This window comes from Phyllobates terribilis, unplaced genomic scaffold, assembly GCF_046119375.1.
Source record: "Phyllobates terribilis strain yellow unplaced genomic scaffold, ASM4611937v1 Scaffold_7__3_contigs__length_470593459, whole genome shotgun sequence".
Lineage (NCBI taxonomy): Eukaryota > Metazoa > Chordata > Amphibia > Anura > Dendrobatidae > Phyllobates > Phyllobates terribilis.
In genome coordinates, this window is record NW_027362767.1 from 465,360,215 (window position 1) to 465,376,647 (window position 16,433).

Consider the following 16,433-nt stretch of genomic DNA (forward strand, 5'->3'; position numbering starts at 1 on the left):
GTGACATGGTTTGGTTGTCCTCTAAGAATCTGCGGTTGAGGATTCCTGATAAAAAATTGGGTCCTAAGTTTGTAGGGCCCTTTAAGGTGCTTCAGGTAGTTAACCAATCTGCTGTTAGGTTGGAGGTTCCTACCTCCTGGAAGATTAATCCGGTGTTTCATGTTTCTCTATTGAAAAAAGCCGATGAATCAGATAGAGACGCCACTGCCACTGTTCCTCTGTTGGTGGAGGACGGGGAATATGAAATTTCCCGCATCCTTAATTCTAGACGGTATAGGGGGAGTTTGCAGTATCTCGTCGCTTGGAAGGGTTTCGGTCCCGAGGATAACTCATGGGTGAGGGCGGATGATGTTTCTGCTTCCAGACTTGTAAGAGCGTTTCACAAGAGGTTTCCTGATAAGCCTGGGCCTAGGGGATCCGGAGGATCCTCATAGAAGAAGGGGTACTGTTAGAACTCTCCTGTTAGGTTTTTTCTATTTTGCTGGTCACATGACCTTTTTTGCCTATTTAATCCTGCTCCACCCTTCTGGCCATGCTGGACTTCATTGTAATTTCTACTCTTAAGCTAGCCAGGTGCTTTGTAACCTTGCTCAGTCAGTTTAGCTAGGTCTTTGGACCTCTATGTTCTATGTTGTTTGTTTGTCTTTTTACTGCTACTATTTCTGCTAGGAGGTGTCCATCTTTCTCCCAGTCCCTAGTTCTTGTAGGGATCCCTCCCTCACATCAATAGGTCTTCGTTCAGACTAGCAGAGGACTTTAGCGGGTCTGATCGCAGGATCAGGTTCCCCGTTACATCGTAGGGATCTAGCTTACTTCTATTGTAGGGACAGATCTCCTGTCTTTCGTTAGTGCTTGTAGCCTATCATAACACGGACGATCGTTACAAGAACCGAGCAATTCCTAATGCTAGAACGCTCGTTACAAGAACCGAGCAATTCCTCATGCTCGGACGATCGTTACAAGAACCGAGCAATTCCTAATGCTCGGACGCTCGCTACAAGAACCAAGCAATTCCTCATGCTCGGACGCTCGTTACAAGAACCGAGCAATTCCTAATGCTCGGACGCTCATTACAAGAACCGAGCAATTCCTAATGCTCGGACGCTCGTTACAAGAACCGAGCAATTCCTAATGCTCGGACGCTCGTTACAAGAACCGAGCAATTCCTAATGCTCGGACGCTCGTTACAAGAACCGAGCAATTCCTAATGCTCGGACGCTCGTTACAAGAACCAAGCAATTCCTAATGCTTGAACGCTCGTTACAAGAACCGACCAATTCCAGATGCTCGGACGCTCATTACAAGAACCAAGCAATTCCTAATGCTTGGACGCTCGTAACAAGAACCGACCAATTCCTAATGCTCGGACGCTCATTACAAGAACCAAGCAATTCCTAATGCTCGGACGCTCGTTACAAGAACCGACCAATTCCAGATGCTCGGACGCTCATTACAAGAACCAAGCAATTCCTAATGCTTGGATGCTCGTAACAAGAACCGACCAATTCCTAATGCTCGGACGCTCGTTACAAGAACCGAGCAATTCCTAATGCTCGGACGCTCGTTACAAGAAGTGAGCAATTCCTTATACTCGGATGCTCGTTACAAGAACCGAGCAATTCCTAATGCTCGGACGCTCGTTACAAGAACCGAGCAATTCCTAATGCTCGGACACTCGTTACAAGAACCGAGCAATTCCTAATGCTCGGACGCTCGTTACAAGAACCAAGCAATTCCTAATGCTTGGGCACTCATTTCGAGTAAAGAGTATAACAGGAGTCAATGGGAAATCCGAACATTTTTCCGGCAGACCCTATAAGGAGCTCTGGGGGGCAGTGAAAATGTTGAAATGGATGGGAAAATTGCTGAATGGAAGGAGAAGAGCAGGGGGAAGACTCCGGGAAGCATCTCTGACTCCTAGATCGCTGGTGTGAACAATGGTGTCACACTTTTACTCCACTTTAAACCTCTAAAGACCTTAGACGTATCCATACTCTGGGTCGGTATTTACTTCCCAACCTTGGACGTATGGATACGTCCAGGCGATCGCCGCCAAGTGTCAGCTGATTCTGACAGCTGACACCCGGCTCTCAGTGCCATGAGCGGTGTCCGCACAGATCCCAGCACTTTAACCCCCTAAATTCTGCGATCACAGCATTTAGCGAACAGGCAGAGGGATAGAAGCCGCTCTGCTCTCGGATCGGAGACCCCGCAAAGTTATCGCGGGGCCCAATCGTTGCCACGGTGACCCGCTGTCGTCATGATGACATCTGGGTCACCAAGCACTATCAAGGTAGTTAGAACATGCGCAGTGCATGATCTAACTAACTTGTGTGTGCAGCATAGACAGTTATGAGGTATTATTATTATTTATTGTTATATCGCCATTTATTCCATGGCGCTTTATATGTGAATAGCAATGATTCTGTACTATAACAGCGATCAGACTGCAAAAAGTGAAAAACCCAAAGTGGGACAAAGTGAATAAGTGGAAAAAAAGTTGTTCCACTTTTTAAAAAAAAAAATCACTATATATATATATATATATATATATATATATATATATATATATACAGTACAGACCAAAAGTTTGGATACACCTTCTCATTTAAGGATTTTTCTGTATTTTCATGACTATGAAAATTGTACATTCACACTGAAGGCATCAAAACTATGAATTAACACATGTGGAATTATATAGTTAACAAAAAAGTGTGAAACAACTGAAAATATGTCTTATATTCTAGGTTCTTCAAAGTAGCCACCTTTTGCTTTGATGACTGCTTTGCACACTCTTGGCATTCTCTTGATGAGCTTCAAGAGGTAGTCACCGGAAATGGTCTTCCAACAATCTTGAAGGAGTTCCCAGAGATGCTTAGCACTTGTTGGCCCTTTTGCCTTCACTCTGCGGTCCAGCTCACCCCAAACCATCTCGATTGGGTTGAGGTCTGGTGACTGTGGAGGCTAGGTCATCTGGCGTAGCACCCCATCACTCTCCTACTTGGTCAAATAGCCCTTACACAGCCTGGAGGTGTGTTTGGGGTCATTGTCCTGTTGAAAAATAAATGATGGTCCAACTAAACGCAAACCGGATGGAATAGCGTGCCGCTGCAAGATGCTGATACTGTGGTAGCTATGGTGGTTCAGTATGCCTTCAATTTTGAATAAATCCCCAACAGTGTCACCAGCAAAGCACCCCCACACCCTCACACCTCCTCCTCCATGCTTCACGGTGGGAACCAGGCATGTAGAGTCCATCCGTTCACCTTTTCTGCGTCGCACAAAGACACGGTGGTTGGAACCAAAGATCTCAAATTTGGACTCATCAGACCAAAGCACAGATTCCCACTGGTCTAATGTCCATTCCTTGTGTTCTTTAGCCCAAACAAGTATCTTCTGCTTGTTGCCTGTCTTTAGCAGTGGTTTCCTAGCAGCTATTTTACAATGAAGGCCTGCTGCACAAAGTCTCCTCTTAAAAGTTGTTGTAGAGATGTGTGTGCTGCTAGAACTCTGTGTGGCATTGACCTGGTCTCTAATCTGAGCTGCTGTTAACCTGCGATTTCTGAGGCTGGTGACTCGGATAAACTTATCCTCAGAAGCAGAGGCGACTCTTGGTCTTCCTTTCCTAGGGCGGTCCTCATGTGAGCCAATTTCTTTATAGTATTGATGGTTTTTGCAAGTGCACTTGGGGACACTTTCAAAGTTTTTCCAATTTTTTGCACTGACTGACCTTTATTTCTTAATGTAATGATGGCCACTCGTTTTTTTTTTACTTAACTGCTTTTTTCTTGCCATAATACAAATTTTAACAGTCTATTCAGTAGGACTATCAGCTGTGTATCCACCAGACTTCTGCACAACACAACTGATGGTCCCAACCCCATTTATAAGGCTAGAAATCACACTTATTAAACCTGACAGGGAACACCTGTGAAGTGAAAACCATTTCCGGTGACTACCTCTTGAACCTCATCAAGAGAATGCCAGGAGTGTGCAAAGCAGTCATCAAAGCAAAAGGTGGCTACTTTGAAGAACCTAGAATATAAAACATATTTTCAGTTGTTTCACACTTTTTTGGTAAGTATATAATTCCACATGTGTTAATTCATAGTTTTGATGCCTTCAGTGTGAATGTACAATTTTCATAGTCATGAAAATACAGAAAAATCTTTAAATGAGAAGGTGTGTCCAAACTTTTGGTCTGTACTGTATATATATATATATATATATATATATATATATATATATATATATATATTGTACCCATAAATAAATATTATTATGAGAAAAATAAAAAACAATAAAAGAACACATATTTGGTATCTACGTGTCCGGAAAGACCCAACCTATAAAACTGTCTTACTACTTAACCCCTTTAGTGAACACGGTAAAAAAATAAATAAAAAATGAGGCAAAAATGATGCTTTATCATCATACCGCCGAACAAAAAATGGAATAAAACACAATCAAAAAGACGAATGCAAAAATAGGTACTGCTGAAAAAGTCATCTTGTTCCGCAAAAAACAAGCCGCCATACAGCTCCATCAGCTGAAAAGTAAAAAAGTTATAGCTCTCAGAATAAAGCGATGCAAAAACAATTATTTTTTCTACAAAATAGTGTAAAAGCGTCAAAACATAAAAAAGCTATATAAATGTTGTACCGCTGTAATCGTACTGAACTGAATAATAAAGCTGCCTTATGAATTTTACCACACGTGGAACAGTATAAAAAAAAACTATTCTTGAATTGTTGTTTTTTGTTTATTCTGCCTCCAAAAAATCAGAATAGAAAGCGATAAAAAAATGTCACGTGCCCAAAAATGGTCCCAATAAAACTCGTCCCTAAAAAACAGTCACATGACTCTGTCGGCCAAAATATGGAAAAAAGTATAGCTTTCAATATATGGCGAAGCAAAAAATATTTTTTGCAAAAAATGGCGTCTTTTAGTGCGTAACAGCTGCCAAACATAAAAACCCAATATAAATCTGGTATCGCTGTAATCGCACCGACCCAAAGAATAAAATCGTCTAATCACTTATACAGCACAAGGAACAGCGTAAAAAATAAATAAAACCAATTCTTCACCTGCTGCTGATTTGTTCATTCTGCCTCCCAAAGATTACACAAAGAGATTAGTTGCAGTAAGAGAGAAGTTCAGTGGAAACGTTCCTATAGGCTTGCAGGTAACTGCAAAAAAACGCATAGGTACAAGATATGAAAATGTATTTTTGGATTAAAAACCACTTAAGGGATGAATGGTTGGCATATAATAGCACAAAGCGTTTCTGCTGTCAAGGAGCCTTCATCAGGTGCACGTTGAGCTATACAATATACAAGCTTTAAATACCCTATTTGTATAATAAGGGGTGGGGGGCTCTCCCCGTGCATTGAGCTGAACTTCATTGTATCAAACAGCCGACACCTTCCCACCGGCGCGCAGGCCACGAGAACTCTCCATCACAACCACATTTAAAAAAGAAAATGACTGGCATCCACATGAAATACACAATTAATTGAAAGGATTCTGTACATGAATAAAACCAAGAGAATAACCAGGGAGAAAGCGAGATTCTCACAACCCAATATGACGTATCGGATTGATATAACAGATCTCTAAGGGAACCATTTTAGATTTTTAGTTTTACATTTGCATTCCTTATTTACTTCATGTCAATTACAGGCCGACCTCATCTCTGTAAGTGGGAGAACTTGCACAATTGGTGGCGGAATAAAGACTTTTTTCCCCACTGTATCTATTATTATTATTATTTATTTCTATAGCGCCATTGATGCCATGGTGCTGTACATGAGAAGGGGTTACATACCAGATACTGATATCACTTACAGTAAAGAACTAACAATGATAGACGGGTACAGAGGGAGGAGGACCCTGCCCCTGGGGGCTTACATTCTACAGATACATTGTATATTATTATTATTTATATAGCTCCATTGATTCCATGGTGCTGTACATGAGAAGGGGTTACATACCAGATACAGATATCACTTACAGTAAAGTAACAATGATAGACGGGTACAGAGGGAGGAGGACCCTGCCCCTGCGGGCTTACATTCTGCAGATACATTGTATATTATTATTATTTATATAGCGCCATTGATTCCATGGTGCTGTACATGAGAAGGGGTTACATACCAGATACAGATATCACTTACAGTAAAGAACTAACAATGATAGACGGGTACAGAGGGAGGAGGACCCTGCCCCTGGGGGCTTACATCCTACAGATACATTGTATATTATTATTATTTATATAGCTCCATTGATGCCATGGTGCTGTACATGAGAAGGGGTTACATACCAGATAAAGATATCACTTACAGTAAAGAACTATCAATGATAGACGAGTACAGAGGGAGGAGGACCCTGCCCCTGCGGGCTTACATTCTACAGATACATTGTATATTATTATTATTTATATAGCTCCATTGATGCCATGGTGCTGTACATGAGAAGGGGTTACATACCAGATACAGATATCACTTACAGTAAAGAACTAACAATGATAGACGGGTACAGAGGGAGGAGGACCCTGCCCCTGGGGGCTTACATTCTACAGATACATTGTATATTATTATTATTTATATAGCTCCATTGATGCCATGGTGCTGTACATGAGAAGGGGTTACATACCAGATACAGATATCACTTACAGTAAAGAACTATCAATGATAGACGAGTACAGAGGGAGGAGGACCCTGCCCCTGCGGGCTTACATTCTACAGATACATTGTATATTATTATTATTTATATAGCGCCATTGATTCCATGGTGCTGTACATGAGAAGGGGTTACATACCAGATACAGATATCACTTACAGTAAAGAACTAACAATGATAGACGGGTACAGAGGGAGGAGGACCCTGCCCCTGCGGGCTTACATTCTACAGATACATTGTATATTATTATTATTTATATAGCGCCATTGATTCCATGGTGCTGTACATGAGGAGGGGTAACACACCAGATACAGATATCACTTACAGTAACTAACAATGATAGACGGGTACAGAGGGAGGAGGACCCTGCCCCTGCAGGCTTACATTCTACAGATACATTGTATATTATTATTATTTATATAGCGCCATTGATTCCATGGTGCTGTACATGAGAAGAGGTTACATACCAGATACAGATATCACTTACAGTAAACTAACAATGATAGACGGGTACAGAGGGAGGAGGACCCTGCCCCTGCAGGCTTACATTCTACAGATACATTGTATATTATTATTATTTATATAGCGCCATTGATTCCATGGTGCTGTACATGAGAAGGAGTTACATACCACATACAGATATCACTTACAGTAAAGAACTAACAATGATAGATGGGTACAGAGGGAGGAGGACCCTGCCCCTGCGGGCTTACATTCTACAGATACATTGTATATTATTATTATTTATATAGCGCCATTGATTCCATGGTGCTGTACATGAGAAGGGGTTAAATACCAGATACAGATATCACTTACAGTAACTAACAATGATAGACGGGTACAGAGGGAGGAGGACCCTGCCCCTGCGGGCTTACATTCTACAGATACATTGTATATTATTATTATTTATATAGCGCCATTGATTCCATGGTGCTGTACATGAGAAGGGGTTACATACCACATACAGATATCACTTACAGTAAAGAACTAACAATGATAGATGGGTACAGAGGGAGGAGGACCCTGCCCCTGCAGGCTTACATTCTACAGATACATTGTATATTATTATTATTTATATAGCGCCATTGATTCCATGGTGCTGTACATGAGAAGGGGTTACATGCCAGATACAGATATTACTTACAGTAAACTAACAATGATAGTCGGGTACAGAGGGAGGAGGACCCTGCCCCTGCGGGCTTACATTCTACAGATACATTGTGTATTATTATTATTTATATAGCACCATTGATTCCATGGTGCTGCACATGAGAAGGGGTTACATACCAGATACAGATATCACTTACAGTAAACTAACAATGATAGACGGGTACAGAGGGAGGAGGACCCTGCCCCTGGGGGCTTAAATTCTACAGATACATTGTATATTATTATTATTTATATAGCGCCATTGATTCCATGGTGCTGTACATGAGAAGGGGTTACATACCAGATACAGACATCACTTACAGTAAAAAACTATCAATGATAGACGGGTACAGAGGGAGGAAGACCCTGCCCCTGCGGGCTTACATTCTACAGATACATTGTATATTATTATTATTTATATAGCTCCATTGATTCCATGGTGCTGTACATGAGAAGGGGTTACATACCAGATACAGATATCACTTACAGTAAAGAACTATCAATGATAGACGGGTACAGAGGGAGGAGGACCCTGCCCCTGCGGGCTTACATTCTACAGATACATTGTATATTATTATTATTTATATAGCACCATTGATTCCATGGTGCTGTACATGAGAAGGGTTACATACCAGATACAGATATCACTTACAGTAAAGAACTATCAATGATAGACGGGTACAGAGGGAGGAGGACCCTGCCCCTGGGGGCTTACATTCTACAGATACATTGTATATTATTATTATTTATATAGCGCCATTGATTCCATGGTGCTGTACATGAGAAGGGGTTACATACCAGATACAGATATCACTTACAGTAACTAACAATGATAGACGGGTACAGAGGGAGGAGGACCCTGCCCCTGCGGGCTTACATTCTACAGATACATTGTATATTATTATTATTTATATAGCGCCATTGATTCCATGGTGCTGTACATGAGAAGGGGTTACATACCAGATACAGATATCACTTACAGTAAAGAACTATCAATGATAGACGGGTACAGAGGGAGGAGGACCCTGCCCCTGCAGGCTCACATTCTACAGATACATTGTATATTATTATTATTTATATAGCACCATTGATTCCATGGTGCTGTACATGAGAAGGGGTTACACACCAGATACAGATATCACTTACAGTAACTAACAATGATAGACGGGTACAGAGGGAGGAGGACCCTGCCCCTGCAGGCTTACATTCTACAGATACATTGTATATTATTATTATTTATATAGCGCCATTGATTCCATGGTGCTGTACATGAGAAGGGGTTACATACCAGATACAGGTATCACTTACAGTAAAGAACTAACAATGATAGACGGGTACAGAGGGAGGAGGACCCTGCCCCTGCAGGCTTACATTCTACAGATACATTGTATATTATTATTATTTATATAGCTCCATTGATGCCATGGTGCTGTACATGAGAAGGGGTTACATACCAGATACAGATATCACTTACAGTAAAGATCTAACAATGATAGACGGGTACAGAGGGAGGAGGACCCTGCCCCTGCGGGCTTACATTCTACAGATACATTGTGTATTATTATTATTTATATAGCACTATTGATTCCATGGTGCTGTACATGAGAAGGGGTTACATACCAGATACTGATATCACTTACAGTAAACAATGATAGAACGGTACGGAGGGGAGAGGACTCTGCCCCTGCGGGCTTACATTCTACAGATACATTGTATATTATTATTATTTATATAGAGCCATTGATGCCATGGTGCTGTACATGAGAAGGGGTTACATACCAGATACAGATATCACTTACAGTAACTAACAATGATAGACGGGTACGGAGTGGAGAGGACCCTGCCTCTGCGGGCTTACATTCTACAGATACATTGTATATTATTATTATTTATATAGCGCCATTGATTCCATGGCGCAGTACATGAGAAGGGGTTACATACCAGATACAGATATCACTTGCAGTAAAGAACTAACAATGATAGACGTTACAGAGGGAGGAGGACCCTGCCCCTGCGGGCTTACATTCTACAGATACATTGTATATTATTATTATTTATATAGCGCCATTGATGCCATGGTGCTGTACATAAGGAGGGGTTACATACCAGTTACTGATATCACTTACAGTAAAGAACTAACAATGATAGATGTTACAGAGGGAGGAGGACCCTGCTCCTGTGGGCTTACATTCTACTGATACATTGTATATTATTATTATTTATATAGCTCCATTGATTCCATGGTGCTGTACATAAGGAGGGGTTACATACCAGATACTGATATCACTTACAGTAAACAATGATAGACGGGTACAGAGGGAGGAGGACCCTGCCCCTGCGGGCTTACATTCTACAGATACATTGTATATTATTATTATTTATATAGCTCCATTGATTCCATGGTGCTGTATATGAGAAGTGGTTACATACCAGATACAGATATCACTTACAGTAAAGAACTAACAATGATAGACGGTACAGAGGGAGGAGGACCCTGCCCCTGCAGGCTTACATTCTACAGATACATTGTATATTATTATTATTTATATAGAGCCATTGATTCCATGGTGCTGTATATGAGAAGGGGTTACATACCAGATACAGATATCACTTACAGTAAAGAACTAACAATGATAGACGGGTACAGAGGGAGGAGGACCCTGCCCCTGCGGGCTTACATTCTACAGATACATTGTATATTATTATTATTTATATAGCTCCATTGATTCCATGGTGCTGTATATGAGAAGGGGTTACATACCAGATACAGATATCACTTACAGTAAAGAACTAACAATGATAGACGGTACAGAGGGAGGAGGACCCTGCCCCTGCGGGCTTACATTCTACAGATACATTGTATATTATTATTATTTATATAGAGCCATTGATTCCATGGTGCTGTATATGAGAAGGGGTTACATACCAGATACAGATATCACTTACAGTAAAGAACTAACAATGATAGACGGGTACAGAGGGAGGAGGACCCTGCCCCTGCGGGCTTACATTCTACAGGTACATTGTATATTATTATTATTTATATAGCTCCATTGATTCCATGGTGCTGTATATGAGAAGGGGTTACATACCAGATACAGATATCACTTACAGTAAAGAACTAACAATGATAGACGGTACAGAGGGAGGAGGACCCTGCCCCTGCGGGCTTACATTCTACAGATACATTGTATATTATTATTATTTGTCAGGCAAAAGGTATTTTTGCCCGAGTTTTAAAAAATGAGAGATGTTTTAAAAAAGAAAAAAAAAAACCACCCCCTATCTGTTTGTAAGTGAAGACATAGAACTCACTTTTGCTTTTCCCCAAACCAGGAATTTTTATGACCCGCCATAAAACCTCAGTCCAGGGCAAGCGCTGGTACAAACCGGAAAATCCCTCCAAAAAATCCCATTGTTTAATTGTACAAACGTTTTATGCCAATTTTAATCACGCACAGGTCTGACAGAAACATCGGAACCACGTTTTTTGAATGCTCACCTTTTTCCCATTACAATAGTATAACTTGCATAACTGAGGAATGACCGGGAACTGAGATAATGGATTCTGAGCTTCTGAGCATCATAGAGGTTTCATATTTAATATCTATCTTCATGAATATTGGTGACGGTCCAGATGATGTCTCCCTCTTGGATGTGGGACCCCCCCACACCAAGATATGGAATCTGAAGGATTTTTTAGGTCTTCGGCAGCTGGGTGGGCTCGCAAAGCCGAGCCCCCCTTGTAAGGTAAATAAGGGGTGCTCCCCAGAGTTTTGGCTGCTTACTAAAAAGCAAATCGGCCATTTTCAGGTCATTCTTCTCAGGGACGTCGAACGCACGCACTTCACGCGTCGTAAGAAGAATCACCTCTAATTTCCGGGGAGCCGTCCCTCCCACAGAATCTGAGACCATCACCTTGTGAAGCAGGTTTTGCTATTACTTATCCCTTTTATTTTAATAACTGTTGATGCATACATGTAAATTGTCTCCTTTATAATATCTTGTATATATTTTGTAAACACTGCCCCCCTTTTGGGAGTAAATCATTATTATTTACCCGTTTCGTTCTTCTTGTCCTATGTCGAGCAAACACGTTCCTCACCCGCTAATTCACGTTACCTAACGGGTACCCGATCCACCTGTTAAGCGATCGGTGGTGGCAGTATACCAGTATTTATGTGATATTGTGGTTTGAGGGTGGCTGGTTGGAGGTATATATACGTTCCTGGAAGGAACTGGTGGTATATATACGTCCTGTCACATCACGTGCCGCAATAGTCGACATAAATTAGAGCAGCTGCACCCGTGCTTATCCTCTGTCAATACCGTGTTTGACCAGCAGGATAAGGGGGCGCCAGAGAGCTGCAAGGTCTGACCCAAGAGTGGGTGTTGTTTTCATGACAAATTGGTGGCAAGCGGTGGGATCATAGGACATTAGTGATCTGGTTTGAGCAATCATTCCTCTCACTAAAAACTTGCACAAAAGTTTTGAAGATCGATCTCAGTGTTTATTAGATCTGAGACAATACTGTATGTGTAGCAGTTACCCCTACCCTTCTTCGTTTTTCTTTTCTATTCTTATTTTGGTGATCATGGTCGTAGTTGGGGAGTCCTGGTATCACCAGCAGAAAAAGGACACTCTTACTGGAATATGTATAATCAAAGGCATTGACCCCCACGGCAAAAGCAAAGAACAAATGATTTCTGAACTGTTACAAGGTGCTGCAGAGCCCGTCCGACAGCAGAGCCCTGATGAGGGGGCGGCCAGCCAAGGCCCGGATGGCGCTGCTGCAGGGGTCCAACCTGTGATTGCCAGCCATACCCGCAACCAGGGTAGTGTGGACCCCCACCTGCAGATGGCCTTGGAGGAGCTCGCCACAGACAATCATGATGGACGACTGGAGCTGATCCTGAAATTCCAGGAGCGGGCTGAGCGACAAGCCCAAGCTGACCGAGAGGCTGCTGAGCGACAAGCCCAAGCTGACCAAGAGGCTGCTGAGCGACAGGCCCAAGCTGACCGACAACACCAGCTGGAGCTAGCCCGGATTCAGAAGGAGTCGCCCTCTACGCAGACCCGTGAGTCCAACAGTGCCAGCTGCTTTAAACCTCGTCCTGAGCACTTCCCTGTGATGGAAAAGGATGGGGACTTGGACACATTTCTGCGAGGCTTTGAAAAGGCCTGCAGGCAGTATCAGCTGCCCATCGACCAATGGGCAAGATATTTGACTCCAGGGCTCAGAGGAAAAGCTTTAGAGGTGTTTGCTTCCCTCCCTCGAGAGCAGGATGGAGACTATGGGGCCGTCAAGCAGGCCCTGATAAAAAAGTACCAGCTGACTCCGGAGGTTTACCGGAAAAAATTCAGAACCCTCCAACGTGGACCACATGACACCTACAGCGATGTGTTAGACGGGCTCAGAACCAACTTTGAGCAGTGGATCCAAGGACTGTCAGCGACCACCTTTGAGCAGCTAAAGGACCTGATGGTGAAAGACCAGTTCCTGCATCTGTGTCCGACTGAGGTACGGCAGTTCGTGATGGATCGGGAGCCACCTGATGCCAATAAAGCAGCGCAGATCGCAGACACCTACGAGGCCAACCGGAGACCAGAGGTGCGGAAGCCGGTCGTCGCCAGCTGGAAAGGGGGTAAGCCATCAACCACCATCCCTGCCCCTGCCAGCCGACCTTCCGGAGGCCTTTTTCCCGTTGCCAAGGCCCTGCCTGCATCCGATGCCCGCAGGTGTTATTCCTGCAACCAGACTGGTCATCTCAGCGCCACTTGCCCAGAGAAGCAGAGGAAGAACCCCCCATCCAAGGCCCCAGGGCCTAATGCTTCAGTTCTTTTGGTGGGTGGGCCGGTTGGGAGGGCCTGTGAAAACTTTCAGTCTGTCAGGGTGGGGAACACTCTCACTGTAGGCCTCAAGGACACTGGGGCCGAACGAACCCTCATCCGACCCGAACTGGTGTCCCCTGAAGCGCTTATTCCAGGAAAGACCCTGACTGTCACTGGGATTGGGGGCGTCCGATGCCCCTTGCCCATGGCCCGGGTTTTTATTGATTGGGGTGCGGGGAGTGGGGTGAAGGAAGTGGGAGTATCCAAAAACCTACCTGCAAATGTTTTGTTGGGAACTGATTTGGGGAGGATGTTTGCTTATTATGTCCCTGACACCCCTCCCCGATCTGATACGGTTGGTAAGGTTAATGCTAATAATGTGAATGTCAAGGCTTTACCTGATGATGATGATGATGATGATGATGATGATGATAATGATGTTGTTGTATTGGAAGGTGCAGGAGAACTCAGCCATGTCACTCTGCGGGGTGATGTTGCTGAGGATCCCCTAGCAGGAGCAAAGGTCAGTGCCAAGGGTAATGGGGAGAGGCACGAGGACCATGGCGCAGGTGGTGCTGTGCCAGTGACCAGTGTCACAACAGATGGTGATCTGGCTGATAGTCGCTGCCCCATACGTAGCACTGTGCCTGAGGTAATGGAGGATGATGGAGAAGTAGTTCTCATGACCTCGCAGGCTAATGAGACGGGGTTATTCCCTGGGGAGACGGCCTATATAGCCGCTGTTACCCGCAGTCAGAGTGCCCAGAACGCAAGTAACGCCCTGCCTTCTGGACCCTCCTCGAACAGAGGAATAACTGAATCAGGTATGGACCCAGAGCCGGTCCCAGAGGGTCCCAGTGAGGACGTGGCCTTAACCTCACTTCTGGCTTCCTCCAGCCAGGAGTTTCAGGCAGCTCTGCACTCAGATGCTAGCCTGGAGACGTTAAGGAGCCTCGCGGAGAAACCCACCTCCGAGTCGGATAAGGAGAGGGTATTCTGGGACCAAGGGAGGTTGTACCGGGAGACAGTTCCCTGTACACCCCAACAGGAGTGGCTGAGGGAAAGACAGCTGGTCGTCCCCTACCCATTCAGGGATGAGTTGTTGCGGATCGCCCATGAAATTCCACTCGCTGGACACTTGGGGGTCAGCAAAACCAAGGCCCGGCTGTCTCATCACTTTTATTGGCCCAAAATGAGGACAGATGTGGTGAACTACTGTCGATCCTGTACCACGTGTCAAAGAGTGGGAAAGTCAGGGCCGGCCCCCAAAGCCCCCCTGATCTCTTTGCCAGTGATAGAGGAGCCTTTCCAGAGGATTGCTGTGGACATTGTGGGACCACTGGCCATACCCAGCAGCTCTGGAAAACGTTTCATCCTTACCGTGGTAGACTATGCTACCCGGTATCCGGAGGCAGTAGCCCTGTCCTCAATTAGGGCGGATAAGGTGGCGGACGACCTCTTGGCCATCTTTTCGCGAGTAGGATTTCCCAGGGAGATGCTTACCGACCAGGGGACTCAGTTCATGTCACGCTTAATGGAGGCCCTATGTAAGAAAATGCAGGTGCAGCATTTGGTATCGAGTGCGTATCACCCACAGACCAATGGTTTGTGTGAGCGATTCAACGGTACCCTCAAACAGATGTTAAAAATGCTGGTTGAGACCCAGGGTCGCGACTGGGAGCGTTACCTCCCCCACCTGCTATTTGCTTACAGAGAGGTTCCACAGGCCTCGACGGGGTTCTCCCCCTTTGAGCTCCTGTATGGCAGGCGTGTCCGAGGACCCCTTGGGTTGATAAGGGAATTCTGGGAAGAAGAGCCGAGCTCCCCAGGTGTGTCCATCGTGGAGTATGTCATGCGCTTCCGTGACAAGATGCAGACCTTGACGCAGTTGGTGCATGACAACATGGCGCAAGCCCAGGCTGACCAGAAGCATTGGTACGACCAGAACGCCCGAGAACGGACCTACCAGGTGGGTCAGAAGGTGTGGGTGCTGGTCCCCGTACCAAAGGACAAGCTTCAGGCGGCCTGGGAAGGCCCGTACGTCATTCACCAACAGCTCAACCCGGTCACCTACGTGATCACACTAGACCACGAGCGGGGTAGGCGGAAGGCGTTTCACGTTAATATGATGAAGGCTCATCAAGAACGTGGAACCTGCGTTCTACCGGTCTGCAACCTGCCCGAGGATGGGGAGGATGACCCCCTCTTGGACATGCTCGCCCAAGCGAAGGCCAGCGGGTCCCTAGAGGATGTAGAGCTAAGCGACTTGCTATCCGCAGACCAGAGGTCTCAGATGCAAGCAGTGCTGAAACCCTTCCAAGCAGTGTTCACCAACCTGCCTGGCAGGACTGAAGTGGCGGTCCATGAAGTGGACACCGGGAATCATGCCCCACTCCGGCGGACAGCCTATCGAATCTCCGACGAGGTGCAGCATGTCATGCGCCAGGAGGTCGAGGAGATGCTGCAGTTGGGGGTGATTAAGCGGTCCAAGAGCGCGTGGGCCTCACATGTAGTCCTGGTGCCTAAGAAGGACCGGACCACCCGGTTCTGTGTGGACTACAGGGGGCTCAACGCTATCACCGCCTCTGACGCACAACCAATGCCACGCATTGAGGAGCTGCTGGAGCGGTTAGCCAGCGCGAGCTATCTCTCCATTATGGATTTGAGTCGGGGATATTGGCAGATTCCCTTGAGCCCCGGGGCCCAGGAGAAGTCCGCCTTTATCACCCCCTTCGGATTGTATGAATCCACGGTCATGCCCTTCGGCATG